Genomic DNA, 15,060 nt, shown 5'->3' with positions numbered 1-15,060 from the left:
CTTGGCACACAGCAGACACATCAAAAGCCACGTGCCAGGCTGTTCCGTACGTGGCCGGGAGTAGTCTAAAACGGGGCCCCCGAGCCCCACTGTGGAGGCGGACAAACCGTGGTGGTTCGTACAAGTGGGAACAGTGGGAACAAACAGTATTGCTGCACACGGGAGCACAGATGACGGCTCTTGTGAGGGCAGCGGGTTGCATGAGAAGCCAGACAAGGGCACAGGCTGTGTCACTCCACTGATACAAAGACCCCAATGGGCGACGATGATGGAGGAGCAGAGGGCGGGGTGGAGTGGTGAAGGCACCCCCCCAGGGGACTAGAAATACTTTGGATCTTGATCCAGGGGGTATGTTCATGAAACTTCATCAATCTGGATACCTAATGTGTGTGCACTTTATGTAGATTGCAATAAATAGGTTTAGCAAACAAACCCAAAACGCCGCAAAGCGCTGCTGCAGTGATAGTCTGGGCAGAAAGGCTGCTGCATGTTGCTTGTCCTGAGTAGTCCTCCTACCTTCCAAATTTACAGGCACCTCAGGAGCTACAGGCTGACATAGTAAAATGACCATTTGTGTGCTTTCAGAATTATTCTATTGGCCGGTGACAGAAAGAAAATGAAAAGTTAAATGCAATTTAGGGAAGTACTGCCTGGACTGTCTGTTAAGGCCAGGACCTGAATATTGAGTCTATTAGAAGCAATTATAAAAGGGACAGCATTTCCTAATGTTTCTCATTTGACAGGAAGGTTTTTGAATATGGGGCATTAGTTAATAAAAAGTCTCTGAAGCCTATTGTAATATATCACCTAATTCCTAACAGTTCCTAGCCACTGAAATAGGTAAAAGGGGAATGTAAAATTAATATATAGTTATTATTGAAATTGCCTTATAAATTAGTTAAGTCCCCTGGAGGTACAAAGTGGTCATCATTATTCTACGACAGTCTCAAGGGCGTTGGCATGCCCTGTGTGTTTGTGGAGTAGGAATGCCCTCTTGGCAGGGAAGGGAGAGCTCCAGCTCTGTGGTTTAAGGATAAAACACTTGCTCACGCTGCAAGAGGCGAGAACTCACAGCCAGAAATATCATAAGGAAGCCTCCTCACTAGTTATTGAAGTTCTGGGGAGGGTGGCATCCACAGCTTGTTCGGTGCCCAAGATGAGGAAGGCCAGGAGAGAGAGTTGTATTCACAAGGCTTAGAATTGGGTGGGGGCCACATGCAAGTATTTGTGTAGCTTCTGAGGACCTGGACTACTGGTTATCCCAGAACTGGGAGGGTAGAAACAATCCCCTTAGGGTAGCAGTCCCCAACCTTTTGACACCAGAGGCCGGTGCTCCTATGAGAATCTAATGCCTGATGGTCTGAGGTGGAGCTGAGGCGGTAATGCTAGCACTGGGGAGCGGCTGCAGATACTGATGAAGTTTTGTTTGCTCACCTGCCACTCACTTCCTGCTGTGTGGCCCAGTTTCTAACAGGCCATGGACCAGTACAAGTCCACGGCCCAAGGGTTGGGGATCCCTGTTTTAGAAGACGCATGTGTGAGACTTTGGCGATATCAGGGTCACTATTTCCAATCTACATGTGCAGGGAGCCCTGACTTCTCACCTTTGCCATACAGGAGTGTATTTCATCTAGGGATTCAGAAGCTGTGAATGGAAATCCATTCATATCCAAGCTCTTTGCTAAACCTGAGTTTTCTGTCCAGGGGCATTTGGTAAATGTTATATTTTATACATTCTAGGTGATCTGCCTTGTACCCATCGAATCCATTCTCTGTGGCAGGTTCATTTCCTGGAACAGCATAGTACCCCCCGGCCGGCAGAGAAGCTTCCTTTTTCTCCTAGGGGAGATAGATACCTGGGGTTTCTCCGAGACAGACCAGAGGCGAGTTTGCCTTTCAGTTCGGCTCCTCAGCTGCATATGTGGCCCCGTCCTGTGTCTGGCTCCCTCCACTGTAAGTAGGAGTCCAAGCCAGTCATGTTTGCCTGGACGCTGGGTGGCCCACAGAGGGCAGGAGGGCAGCATCGTGATGTGGGCAGCCAGAGGAAGAAGACGAGGCTGTTTCGCGTTCCGTCTCTGACATCTGCACTCACACTGCAGGAGGGATACTTCCTTGTGCCCATGGAGGTTTTGCCACGGAATCTGATGCCAGAGAAGAAAGATAAGTGGGCTTTTAAAGCAGGGCCGAGCGGACGTTCTTGTGGCCTGGAGGCTCCACACCCCATACGAAGGAGCCTTTACCTACAATTTGTTCCTGAATTGTGGCCCCTCAAGCCAGGCTGAAAGTTTGTCAGGGTGCTCTATGGAGTGGCAGGCGGTGTGCACGTGCGACCCCTTGTGGCAGCTTCGACGCTCGCGGCTGTGATGGGGCCAGTGGGACAAGGCTCAGTACAGGATGGCCGGTGTTGAACAGGTAGCTTTCCGTTCTTCCAAAAAAAAATATTTTCAACATGAAAACAGCTATACACCGATGAAAAGGCATTGCATATACCAGTAGGAAATTCAGTCAGTATGGAGCCATAGGAACAAGATACGAAAATCCTGTGATGCAGAGTCACTCACCCCTGTTTCTTCAGCAAACAAGCTTTCTGGCTCTCTCCAAGGGCACAGATACACTTTGATCTGCTGGGATCACATGAGGTGGAGTCTGTTCCTCCTCCTGTGTGAAGTGGAAGTCTCTTGCCTTACGCTGCCCCTGTGGGGCTCCACCGTAATCCGCTTAACCAGGCCGCCGCTGGAGCAGCCAGGTGCTTTCCAACTTCCCACCGTGACAATCAACCTTATCTATCCACCTTTTGGGTGTTTAACTGATACTCTCCCTGGGGTAAACTCCTACATGTGCAATGAACAAAACCAAAGCACCCTCTAGGAGTTGTTTGCTCACCCAGCTGTGGGTGGGGGAACTGTCTGCTGAGTGTGTACTACATGCTTCCTGAGGATTTTCTCCCTTCCTCTCAGAAGGTGGGGGGTGGCATGCTTGCCACTGTAGAGGACATAGGAGGGCTTTAAGGAGCTGGCCCAAGATCCCACAATGAACAGATGGGTTTGGAGGAGCCAGGTGGCCTCTCTCCAGAAGCCATGCTCTCAGCCACTGAGCTGGACAAATACACACACACACACACACACACACCCATTGGTGCCTGTGTGCCCCTTTGGGCCTAAAAGTAATTGTATTGTTTTTGTTATTCATGTTTGCCAATCCGATAAGGGGAAAGTGGTATCCCACCTTTATTTGCACTTCTTTGATTACTGGTGAGGTTAAACTTCTCTCGCAGGTATTTCTTGGGCATTTGTCTTTGTGATTTGTCTGTCCTTGGCACCATCTGCTTGACTTAACTGATCTTACTGAGCACTTTATAATAGGGTTCTTCATGTTATTGTTCTCATTGTCAAAATATTTTTCCCAATTCGATAGTTAGAAATTTTAAGTATAGATAGTCAAATTGTTCCTTCCCCATATGATGTGTTTTTTGCATAATTACATAGACCTTTTCTAATACTATCTCAGTGCAGTTCAGCTGTTTGCATGTTTTCTTCTATCTTTAAAATTTTATGAAAAATTTAAAAAATATTTTCTCTAAAATTATGAACTATTTCAAACGCTGAGTAGGCGAGGATTCAGGATTTTTTGCTCCCTCAAGATGACTAGTTGGTCCAGTCCTTGTAATAATATTTTTGCCCCACTGACTTAAAATTCCACCTTCACTGTATTGTAAATTCCTATGTGTGTTAGTCAACATAGGATAGCCTTTGCTGCAGTAACAACAAAACCTGAGTCTCAGTGGCTCATGTTGTAATCTGAGTACAGTGAAAGTTTATTTCTTGCTCATGTTGTAGTCTGAGGCAACCCCATGGCTGTCATCCAACAGTGTCAGGGCTACGTCCATTGCCTGACTGTCCCTTTTTAGAGGAGAAAGAGAAAGCACAGAGAACTTATCTCTTCTCTTAAAGCCTTACCCGAAAGTGGCACACATCACTTCCATTCATACTCCCATTGGCCAGTCAGTCACATGGTCTCAGCTATCTGCAGAGAAGCTGAGAAATGTGCCCAGAGAGAGGAAGTAGAGTGGTGAGCATACAGCCAGAGCTCCTCTTGGATAGATGGGATTTAGGCCGTGTATATGTGTATGTTCATGCATGTACACATGTGCATGCATATTCTGTTTTGATCATTAGGCATACGCAGGCCAACCATCTCTGCCATCTCTTACCCATTCCTTGATGTTTACTGAAGACCTAGTGCATGCTCATCACTGTGCCTAGCCAGGTGCAGGGTGGGCCTGCCTCTAGGAATTCCCTTTGAGACCAGTGGGGGAAGGGTCAGGCACTGTGGCACAGCTGCATGCAACCCTAAACGCCATGAGGACTGTGGGGCATGGGGGAAGCCTCACCTGCGAAGGGCTTTTGATGATGAGAGGAGAGGCCACTGAGAGCCCCATCCAACCTCCATCTCCTAGATAGGCAGGTGGGCCACAAGGGAACCTGGTTAAAGGCTGTCGGGGCAGCCATGTGGACTGGAGGGGCTGCAGTAATCCTGGACCTGACGGGGTGCTGCTGGCAGTGTGGGCTTGGGATGGTGTTGGGGTAGAGCCTGGAAGGGAGCACTCAGGCATGCTGGGTGTTATGTGGATGCCCAGGGGCCCGATAGTGGCCCAGCCAGGCATATGGGAAAGCACACCTTCCCAGTGTGGCCCCTCTTTCTCATCCTCCAAGCTCCCATCATGTTTTGTGAGCTTTCTGAATTTTGGTGGATGATCTGGTTGCTTATGGGAGTCCCCCCAGTGAGATGCTTCAGAGGATGTGCAGAGAGAGCAGTAGAGAAGTTAAGGGACCTTTCTGCCTCCTGGCTAAACAGGAAAAGGAGAAACCAGACCCTCATCACACAGCCGGTGCTCGCGCCTTGGAGCATGACTCTTACAGGCCAGGAGCCAGGAGCGTGCCTTGGACCGGGCGCGTCACCGTAATTAGATCTGTCCGCCAGGATGAGGGCAGAGCTCCTCCAAGTATCTTTGCTGCCGTGTGGCTCTCTGAAATGGGATTTCACTCACAGAAGAATTCTGCTAGTTTTGTGCTGGTTTTGGTTAGCAGTATTAGTGCCATAAAGAAAGAATATTAACTTTGCATCAATAGGCAAAGAGTAATTAAAATATAATTAAAAGCATGAATTCTTCTAATTATTGGGTTTATATAATGTGTATTTAAAAATAAGACATCTGTTAAGGCTCTTTTTTGAAGCTGTCCAGAAACCAAGAGAGGATAGCATTTTAATTAAAAATGGATTATTTCAAAACAGTTTAATCACTCTGTCATTGTAGGACTTGGACCTTGTTAATTAGCTATTGATAAATAGGTTTCAGTTACCAAAAATTTAAATTCATGGGGATCGGAGAATATATTTTTGGAACCTGTCCTGCATCTCTGTGATGTCAGCTGGAGAAATGTTCAGAGCATGTGAGTTAGTTCTTAAATCGCTTCTCCCATCCTCTGTGCCCCCAGTGTGGCCCTCCCACAGTGGATGGGGGCCACCTGTAGCTCTCCTAGCCCCCTGTCTTCTACCTCCGTGGTAAGAGAGGCTGTGAGGTCCTAGAAAGTGGCATCACTCTCTGAGTGTATCCTCGCTGTACTGAACTGTGACTGAGACCCGCTGAGTTCCTGGGAGAACACAGATTCAGCTCCCAGTGCACTGGAGGTACCACTGGCCAGGCCCCATTGCTCCGCCCACCCCCGCCCCGAGGACCAGAGCATCCCCACAGGAGCAGCACCTCCTCTCTCCTGCTGACGCTTCTATAGGGGCAGCATGAGTATAACCCCCATTTGTCGTAAGTGGGTAAAGACTTTCAAAGTGATAAACAGCATTCCTGTTGTTCTTTAGTGTGACTAAAATAACATTCGAAGTCACGAGTGGGGATGGGAAGGCTCATTAGAAGAGAGGCCTTCGGCAGCTCATGCTCAACGGCCAGTGTGCGCCCTGAAGCCCAGCCGCCTGCAGGTGGAAAGGGCGTGGCCCTGCCACTGGCACCTGCGCCTCCCTCCTCGGCTGCTTTGGCTTCGACCTGGGCCTGGCGGCACCTGGGCACTTGGGAAAATCTTCTCAAAGAAGAGATGTTGTGTCGTAGGTACCTGGGATAGTGCATCCATGATTCTTGCTTCCTGCAGGTGGCCAGGACTCCTGGCTTTTAGGGTTGCATGCAGCTGTGCCACGGCACCTGACCCTTCCCCTCTATGCCGCACACTGATCCCCACCCCTGCCATGACCAGTTCCCTATATTCAGCATCCTGTGCTTAAAACAGAGTGATTGGTGTGTACAGCTGGGCCTGCCTGGTACAGAACCTGCTGCTTGTCCTTCTCTCCCCCTCAGAGCCTTGAGCAGAGGGCAGTTGGGAGGGAGTATGTGGATACAAGACCCAGAAGATGAATCAGAGGAAGCTGGGGCCCAGGGGAGGCCCGCCGATTCAGAAGAGGGGGGCCGCAGAGGCCTGCGCAGAGCTGGAGTGCCTGGGGAGGGTGGGCCAGCGCTTCCGACTTCCGAGAGGCATCGGGATAAAATGGTGCTTTCCGGAGAAAGTTGGGTCTGAAAACGACACATTTGTGAAATATTTTAAGACTGTAAACGGAGAGAAAGGAATTCGATGTTAGGAAACACAGGAGCACTAGACTGAAGAAATAAAAAGAGAACGCCCTAGAGGGACTCAAAAAGCAAAGCCTTCTCTAGAATGGACCACTAGGGGCTCCTGTCCCGACTTCGCTCAGTGGAATCTGGGCCTTCTCTCCTACAGGATTGATAATTAGGAAACACCTGTTTGGTGAAAGAATCCAGGTTTTGTTTCTTCCACTGGATGAGGGTGGAGTTCGTGGCAGGTGGTGCCTCTGAGGATGCCCCGGGCAGGGCGGGGACCAGCGTGAAACTCAGTGTGATTTGCCATAAATGGAAGGTAATACTTTAAATATCTAATGCATAAAATACATTTATTGGTTTACCCATCACGTGGACTCTTACCATACTAGCTCAAAGAAAGTCCCATCCTGTCTCGTGGTTTCCCACACCCCGCACCCCCCCCCCACCCCCAGAAGGCTTCCCACGCCTGTGCCCTCCCGGGGAGCAGGGAGGGAGGAGGGGCGTGCTGGAGGGATGGTGCTTAGAGGGAATGTGGCCTCCATCCTGTTAAACCAGGATTATTCCCCTCCCCGCTCCCGGGTCATGTGGTCTGAATGAATCCTAGGGCAGCCTGGTGCATTTTTAAAGGGAGAGTTTTCAGTTCAGGCTAAGAAAGGTATTATTGCTGACATTAGCAAAGACTGGTGAGAACTGGTCAGATGTGAACCGTCGTTGATCCCAGAGTAAGGCTGAGAACAGTGGGCAAATCGTGCCGTGTTTACACAGCTCTTCAGGGCCTCCCTAAGTTGGGCCCTCTCACTCGCTCATCGGGGGTGTCAGTTGCAAAGGGGTCTAGATTCACACATGTAGAATTTCCTGCTTGAGCCATGTGCCGCGGGCTTCAGGGTTTGTCCTTACATTGTTACTGCCCTGGGCCCTGCTCGTGTCTGTAGCTCCTTCCTCAGGGGTTGTGTCCTCCTTTTGAGGAATCAGCAAAGAAGGTACAAGAGAGGGTCAGAACGGGGCCGACTGCTTGGTGCGCAGACGATGTGAGAGCCACTAGTATCCTTCGTGTGTAAATCCCTCAAGGATCAATAGAAAAAGATGGACATTTCATGTTCTAAGAAAGAAACAGGCCATTCAGAACGGAAGAAATATGAGGAAGTAAACATAAAGCATGTTCAAACTTGCCAGTTAATCCGTGAAACAAGGAAACACTGTTTTGTTTTGCCTACCAGATTTGCAGTTCTGTGGGCAAACAGGCCCCGTGGTGCACTGCTCAAGACCCTGAAAATCCTTATGGGCTTTCTCGGGTTTATTTGACAGAACATGCCTTGAGACTCAAAGATGTGCATATGCTCAGTAATTCTGCTTCTAGAATTTTAGCCCAAAGACAATGAGAAGGCATATGGCCATGGGTGTCCATCATAACATGGAGGTGGAAGGAGCCTAGATATCTAAAGGCATAAAATTGGTTAAGTACATTACAGGCGTGGTACCCGCTCCCACCCACCCCCTACCCCCCGCAACCATCTACTTATTCATCACTCAACAGTGATATACTGAAAAGCTCCCGTGCCCCAAGCACTGTACCAGGCTCTGGGGCTCCTACAGTGAACAAAATAGATACAAGCCCAGCCTAACAGGAGGTGAGAGGATGGATGGGTGGATGGATGATATATGTTGGGCAATGGTGAGGACATACTCTCTATCCGGGGGCTCAGGACAGGCGTCCATGAGGAGACAATGGAAGAGAGACCTGAAGGAGGGGAGTGCAAGCTGTGAGCCTCTAGGACAGACACTCCAGAGAGAAAGAACAAGGCTCGTCCAGTGGCCCTGAGGTGGGAGGGAGCGTGCCTGGCGCTCCCAGGAATATCAAGGAGACAGACTGAGAAGACGAGAGGAGATGGGAAGTGAGGAGGAGGCAAGCTGCTCACAGAATGCCAGGATTGGGTTCCTTAACTGTGAGAGGACCCCTGTAGGGGACAAGACCCGAAGCAAGAGGACCAGCTACATCACCGTCACCGTGGACCAGGCAAAAGAAGATGGTGGCTTATACCAAGGATGAGCAGTGCCAGTGGGAAGAAGTAGTCTGATTCTAGACATAGTGACGATGTGAAAAAGAAAAGTGGTATAGACTTATGTGGATTATTTTTAGGAATTTAAGCAAGGACCTTCCCTGGGACTTCTCCTCCCTTGGCCAGGACTGGGTGGGGCCATTTCTCTTTGCAGATTCTTTTCGGCTTAGTTGGGCCCTGTGTGCAGGTAAGAAGTAGAAGTTATAAGCCAGTGAATAAATTGATACAGCTACCAGCAAAGACTATGTGGCTTTATTCTGCTAAGCTGAATTCACACAATATTCCAGGACATGGCATTTCCTGGCTATGTGCTCGATGGAGGCACACGCACACGCACCTCGAAGGACCGTTAGGGACGTCCACGACGGTGCAATTCGTGGTAGCTACATTCTGGAAACAACTGGAATTTCCTCCAGCAGAAGAATGGAGAAAGCCTCCTGGGTACACTCCCCCGATGGCACGCCGTGAGCGTGAGAAGATGGCAGTCACCCACCACCCGGCAGGCCCTGCCAACGCAATGCGGGGCCGCAGCGAAGCCAGGCACAGAGTTCATATCTGATCCTATTTCTGTAAAGTTCAAAACTAAGCAAAACTCACCTGTGGTGCCAAGTCAGGCTGCCTGTCCGTGGGAGAGAGGCTGCCTGGGAGGGGCTTCCGGGGGACCAGTTTGTGACAGGTCACTGTGCTGGGTCCTTAGGATTTCAGTCCCTTTCTGTGTGTAGGTCAGACTTCAGTCAGAGGTTGACTTTTTAAAAACTTACAGTTTATAAATCTGTGCTTATGTTTAAAAAGTTCTCGGAAGGATGGTCAGCAAAATATTTAATAGCAGTTATCTCTGGGGGATAAGTTTATGGGCGATTTTTATTTTATTATTTTCTTTACTTCGAGTAGAGAATTTCTGAGATCTCTTCCATTCATGTGTACGTGTGAATGTGTGTATATGCACACACACACACGTACACATACGTATTATTTGAGCTTATTAGCAGTCTGATGCAGCCAAGGCTTTGACAACTAAGGAGATGTGTTTTATGCAGTAACTGATACCAAGGAACTCAGAAACTACACCTAATCAAGCATGTCGAGAATAAAGGGGAATATTTGTTAATTGAATGTCATGTTATGTCCTCAGTTATGCTTAATACAAGATAGGCAATTTAGAATTCCCAATTATCCAATTAAAATGCTAATTATCTAGTACCTTGATAAGCCGCTCCTGGGGACAGAATGAGTGGCTTCTCTGGTGCTTCTCATCTTCCTGCTGTGACCACTGCCATCTTTCTGCTGTCCTTGCCTCTGGTTGGTGGATTTCCCCTTTCCGGGGCCTATGCGTCCCCAGGGGCTGTCCTGGAGCACCAGCTCCCGCTTTCCACCGGTCCGCCCAGGGCACCGCCCTGGGCCTGGGCGGGCCTTTCGTTCTCACAGGCTCGTGGCTCACTTTGGGTCCCTTGCACAGATGTGAGGCCAGGGCTCTGGAAGGCGTGACAGAGTATTAGCAAGTACGAAGCTTGACCTAGTCCTACTGGCAGGTGCTGCGCCAGTCCTCCACCACTGCAGACCTGAGGCTTTGGCGGCATAGGATCAGAAACCCTGTGTGGACTCCACGCTCCCACACGGACTCCGTGGAGTCCCCAACCACAGCACCTCGCCGCTCTGAGCCGAAGTTTCCCCGTCTGTGAAATAGGACGATCACTCTCCGCCAGAAGGATTATTGTAAATGCTGCATGCTGCAGGTGGCTGTGGATTTTCGTATTGGAGGGTCTGTGTCACGTGCCCCAAGTCTCAGCCCGAGTAGGTGCAGGACCTGGGTTGGCTCAGGTCTGCATGAGCCCTAAGTCCTACTCACCTCTTTTTCCTCCAGCGCAGCCCCTTAGATTGAAGGTGTTGGTAGAGGGCACCCTGGCAGCAGCTGAGGAGTTGGAAGAGTGACCTGGGCAGGGAGCGGGGCTCACGAAGTGTGTTTTCATCCACTTGGCTGTGTGAAAGTGGTCCATGCAGGCCCAGAATGCTCAGAGCATGTGCCCCGCAAACTTCCTGCAAGAGGTCCCAGCGAGGCGATGTCGGCCTCAGTCTAGGACTGGGCTGGGGACAGTAGGAAGGGGCGTGAGGAGATGCAGGGAACATCAAGCAGGAAGACAGCTACGGATGGTGGCAACGGCCACTGCGGCCACCGCAGACGGTCTGTGTCCCCGGTGGTGCCGTGTCGGTGCAGACCGTGCCGTGAGTGCTAGTTTATTACCAAACATTTCCGGGCTTAGTCCAAGGCTTTAAATCAGTCCCTCGCTGGAGACAGACTATGTAATGGCTACTTGCTCGTTTAAAACGCGCCCACAGAGTCTTACTGGTGGCTTCCTCGCTTCCTCTGTGTCTTCCCTCACCCAGGGGCCTGGGGAAGCAGGGGCACAGCGCAGCCTTCCTCACCCCACCGCCTGCCTGTTGACCACCCCTCAGAAGGCCCTCGGAGAACCCTGTTAGAGGAGCGGGGACCCTCCAGGAATTTGAGCAGAACCCTCAGCATATGAGCAGGTCAGGGGCAGCTGGCAAGGGACCGTGTGCTGAGACGGCCTGTGTAAAGGGGAGACCCACGCGTGTGTGTGCACTTGTGCACGCGCGTGTGTGTGCACTTGTGCACGCACGTGTGTTTGTCCTGGGACGGCTGTGCATGCATGGGCCTGCACGGGGCTGGAGGGCGCCCTCGGGGAACCTGGCTGTGCCGGAATGTGCGGACGCGGCGTCCAGGCCATGCGTCTGCGCGTTAATAGTGCCTGTGGGAGGCGCTGTTCTCCCGTTCTACAGGTGCGGGAACTGAGGCACGGACAGGCCGTACAGCTGGTAGGTATGTGGCAGAGGGGGCTTTGATTTTGGCATCAGCGTTGAGCCGTATCCAGGAGGCTGGGCAGGGACGGCAGGACAGCGACAGTGGGGAACCCAGAGGCCTGAGCGAGTCGAGCACAGTCATGAGGACCCTGCCCCCACCAGGAGAGCACGGGAGGCGCCTCCAAAAATTGCAGTGAAAGTAGGGGTGGGCTGCCACCTGCATTCGGCTTGGAATGCCCGGTCCCCACACCCTGGTCCCTGCCCACCTTCCTCCTCCTGCGTCCTAACCGCCCACTCTTAGACGCTCTGCTCACCACTTTGCCCCTCTCCGTCCTCCCTTCCCTGCTCCTCTTTCTGGCTCGGCCTCCAGGGAACCAGAAGTACATTGAGGCCCAGGCTGGGAGGGGGTGACGTGGCCGATGCTGCCCACAGCCCCTGCTGACCTCCGTGGCAGGCCCCGCCCGCCGTCGCTCACGCTTGCACCGATAGCTTGATGATGCTTGCTGCGGGGGCTGTGCTGATAGCTCGGCACTGCCAGGGCAGCCCTTCTGCTGTTATCTTGGGCAGCTAATGACTTTATAGGGCTGTGTCTGTCTCCTCATCAGATGATAAACCTCAGAGGCCAGAAGCTGGGCCGTGTGCTCCATGGGCTGGATTCGCGGGAGTCGCCCAGCAGTGCTGTCCCTGGAGACATCGTTCCCGCTGATCTGGGCCTCAGAATCTGTCCCTGCCCCGTCAGTCATCTCCAGGCTCTGACAAATGAGCCTGCCTCTCTGTCGCAGCAGTAACTGCCTTCGCCTCGTGTTCACAGCACAGACTCTCCCAGGTTACTGAAAGGTTCTCACTAATGCCTGGATACAAAGTATTTTCTACCCCCGTCTTGCTTGTGAGAAACTTATAGGCAAGGATGTTAAAGGAACGGCCATGTGGAAGAAAGCTTCAGGGACCGCAGAGCAGCAGGGTGTCTTGGGAGGCTGGTGGCGGCATTATGGGCAGACCCCTAACCTTCCCTTCTGCTGCCGGGGAAGGAGGTGAGGGCCACTCCCTCGTCGGGGTGCTCCCCACCCCATCCTTTATCCAGGTGAGCAGGAGGGAGGAGGGGCAGTCAGGCCCCGCGTGACATTCGTGCTGCACGTGACAGACTGACAGAGCAAGCAGAGGGCGCTGCTGGGGTCGCCAGCGCTGCGGCCTCTCTTCCTGCCTGCGGCCCTCTGATGGATAGGTTGGTTATTTCTGGAAGTTTTGTTTTCGTTCTCCATAAAATCTGTCTGTTCTGTTTTCATACTGTACTTTTAGGCGTTATTTTCCACGTGTGTATGGTCTCTAGCTGAGGATTCTGTTCCTCGAAGTCTCAGCCTGCTGCTTGCTGTCTGGCAGCTCTTGTGAGTTCGGATAGTGAGTTCATCTTCAGTGCGTGTGGGTGTGTATACGTGTGTACACATGTGTGCATACACGCGTATGTGTGTATTGTGTACATATAGGCATGAGTGTGCATGTGTACACGTGCACACGTGTGCACATATGTGTGTGCTCACATGCAGGTTCTGGCTCGCCTGGGTTGAGGGTGCCGCTGCCCAGTTTGGCTTTGTGTCTGCGCTTGTTATTTGCTCCAGGTGTCACCAGTCAAGGACCAAGTTTTTGTTAATTCCTGGCTTGGAGGTTTTCAAACCATGCAGGCAGTTCATACTTGAACCTGAACCCCCTGGAGGGCAGACCGTGCTGTGAAATCTAAGGGAATGTTTTTATTTTTTCCTAGGGCCCAGGCAAGCTTCCCAATCGCCTCCTTTGATGCTCTTGAATTTTCTCCGAAATCTGCCCTTTGCTGAGGGCGCATCCCTGCCCAGGCCCCAGATTTATGTGGCAATGGGGTCTCAGTTCTAGCCCCCTAGCTCTCATGTGCCCGAGGCCTTGTCAGTGTCCTCACGTGGCGGAGAAAGCCAAGGCCTTCAGGATCCCAAGCGCGCCAGCTCCCTCTCCCTTTCAGGCCTCACTTTCTTCCTGTTCTATGAACTCTACTTACCGTGCAGCACCTCAGTGTCGGAGGTGGAGGGCTTTCGGCTACGTGCTCTGCCATTGTGTCATTGTGGCCGAATTTGGCTACAGACTTGTATCAGTCAGTTAGGCCCATCTGGTGGACCCTCACCTGGCTCAGTTTGTCATATTTTCTGTAACGTTCTAGAGGTGTCTTTATTAAGTGTCCTTCTGTTGTTGCCGGGGTCTGTGAGTTGTCTAGTGGGAACCAGGGAGCTCTGTCTGCTGCTGCGGTCTGTCCTTGTGATCTGTGCTGGCCGAGCTCTCCAGGAGCCTTGATGGCAAGCATATGACTCCAGTCCAGAGCAACCACGCCTCACCCTTCCCTTTGAAAATCACAAATATGTCAGACCCCTGTCTCTCCACTGGCCCCCCGAGCCTCTGCACTTCCCCAGAACTTTGTGTGTCCACAGCCAGCCCGGGGCCCCAGAGACAGAGTCCTCGGAGGAGTGTGAGCAGGAGACGTGGGCCTGTTGTGTACTCCTGTTATTGCCACCAAAGCACCAGTTAGTTTGTCCTTACGTCATGTCAGAAAACTTAATTTGAAAACAAAATTAGGTGCTGAAGTGATGAAGGCTGTAGAAACTGAGCAGAGAAACGCCTGCCGCCGAGACTGGCTGCGGGAGGGAGCCGACCCCACCCTGCTGGAGGGTGCGCTTGTCTGTTCATCTTCAAGTATAGACAGCCCCTGCCCCACCAGGGGCCCGCCGCCCCCATCACCTTGAGAACGGCCGTGCGGGCCTCTGAGGCCTGCTTCTGTCTGTCTCAAAGCTAAGGGGACACCACAGCTCCACGGTGTGTGCGGCATCTTCCCGCCAACGTGGGCTCACCGTGTGCAGCCAGTCGAGCCAGGCGACCTCCCAGGCTCGGGATCGGAAGGTTTCTCTGTGGAGGAACGTGCTGGGCTGTGGTCTTGCCGTCCCCATGGCCTCCGGGACCGAGGTGGAAGTTGATGGCAACCGCCCGAGTGCTCCCGCCGTGATGGGAACACGTGGCTCTCCTCTCCTCCCCTCCCTGGCAGTTTCCGAAATCCTTCTGTTGAGGAAATGTTTCACTCACAGATACCCAATTAGCCTGTGAGGTTTGCAAGGCAAGTCTGAAAGCCAAGTGAGTACAGCAGAACCCCTCCTGCATAACAACTACTTCGTACCCACCGTAACAATTATACATAATTCGTGTTTACAGTGCCTGAAAGACTAGAATTCTCTGTACAGACATGCTCGAAAACAGGCCTAAAATGTGAAGCACAGAATCTCCACTTAACATGCTCAGGGATGGCCTTGCTGTTCTGAAGATGGGGTCAGCGGCACGGCTCTGTGATTGGTCCCCCTCCCTGGTGGTGGAAGCAGGGGCAGGTCACCTGGAAGGCCAGACCTGAGCTACTGTCCAGGCCTCAGGAGGGGTTGAGGGCAGCGCCCCCTCCCCAGCTGGGTTCTGCAGAGGCTGGGCCCTTGGAGCTCAGAGTCCCACACAAAAAGAGACAAGCCCCAGCCCCGTCCTGGGGCATCTGGTGGCATAGGGGTGGGGTCCTAGCCTCTC

General features: G+C 51.9%; 1 protein-coding gene across 1 annotated transcript in view; it reads left to right on the top strand.

Annotated features, from left to right (window-relative positions):
* Positions 1 to 15,060, top strand: part of PEPD (peptidase D) — a 112,231-nt gene that overhangs the window by 72,289 nt on the left and 24,882 nt on the right. The window lies entirely within an intron of this gene.

The sequence above is a fragment of the Rousettus aegyptiacus genome, unplaced genomic scaffold (genome assembly GCF_014176215.1).
Source record: "Rousettus aegyptiacus isolate mRouAeg1 unplaced genomic scaffold, mRouAeg1.p scaffold_m13_p_14, whole genome shotgun sequence".
Taxonomy (NCBI): domain Eukaryota; kingdom Metazoa; phylum Chordata; class Mammalia; order Chiroptera; family Pteropodidae; genus Rousettus; species Rousettus aegyptiacus.
The sequence above is the reverse complement of the archived record's forward strand: the minus strand, read 5'-3'. Positions and strand labels throughout refer to the sequence as shown.